This window comes from Fukomys damarensis, unplaced genomic scaffold, assembly GCF_012274545.1.
Source record: "Fukomys damarensis isolate Sample0158 unplaced genomic scaffold, DMR_v1.0_HiC HiC_scaffold_23, whole genome shotgun sequence".
Taxonomy (NCBI): Eukaryota; Metazoa; Chordata; class Mammalia; order Rodentia; family Bathyergidae; genus Fukomys; species Fukomys damarensis.
Window position 1 is genome coordinate 42,024,642 of NW_022900935.1, and position 475 is coordinate 42,025,116.

The following is a 475-nucleotide window of genomic DNA, read 5'->3' on the forward strand; positions in this document are numbered from 1 at the left end:
GGAGAGAGAACACCTCGGCGCAGACAGGCAGCTAGGAAAAGGAGCCCGGGGGCGTCCGGTTTTCTCCATCAGGAAAAGAGGGCAGCTCAGAGGGTATTCGGGAAAGAGCTCGGCTGACCCCGGCGAAGTGTGCGGAGTGTGCATAACCTGGAAAAAGTGTCTGCTTTCCTATTTAGAAATGACTTCAGAGCTGCACAGGCCCCCACGAGCCTCTGGGTGAGGAAGGAAGAGCATGGGCAGCCCGAGTCCCCTTGTCCTGACAGAAAGGGTCAACAGACAAGAGTGCAGAAGGCCCAAAACATGCCACGCCAAAGGAGAGGCTCAGACGGACCCCAGTGCCAGGCGAGGACCGGGGTCACGGCAGGTAAAGGGCAAGGGAGCGTGCAAAGGCTCCCTCGCCGAGAAGCGCGAGACCCCACCCTCCGGGCCGCGAGGGCGCAAGGGCAAGAGTCGGGTGTGCGGGGCGGCGAGGGGC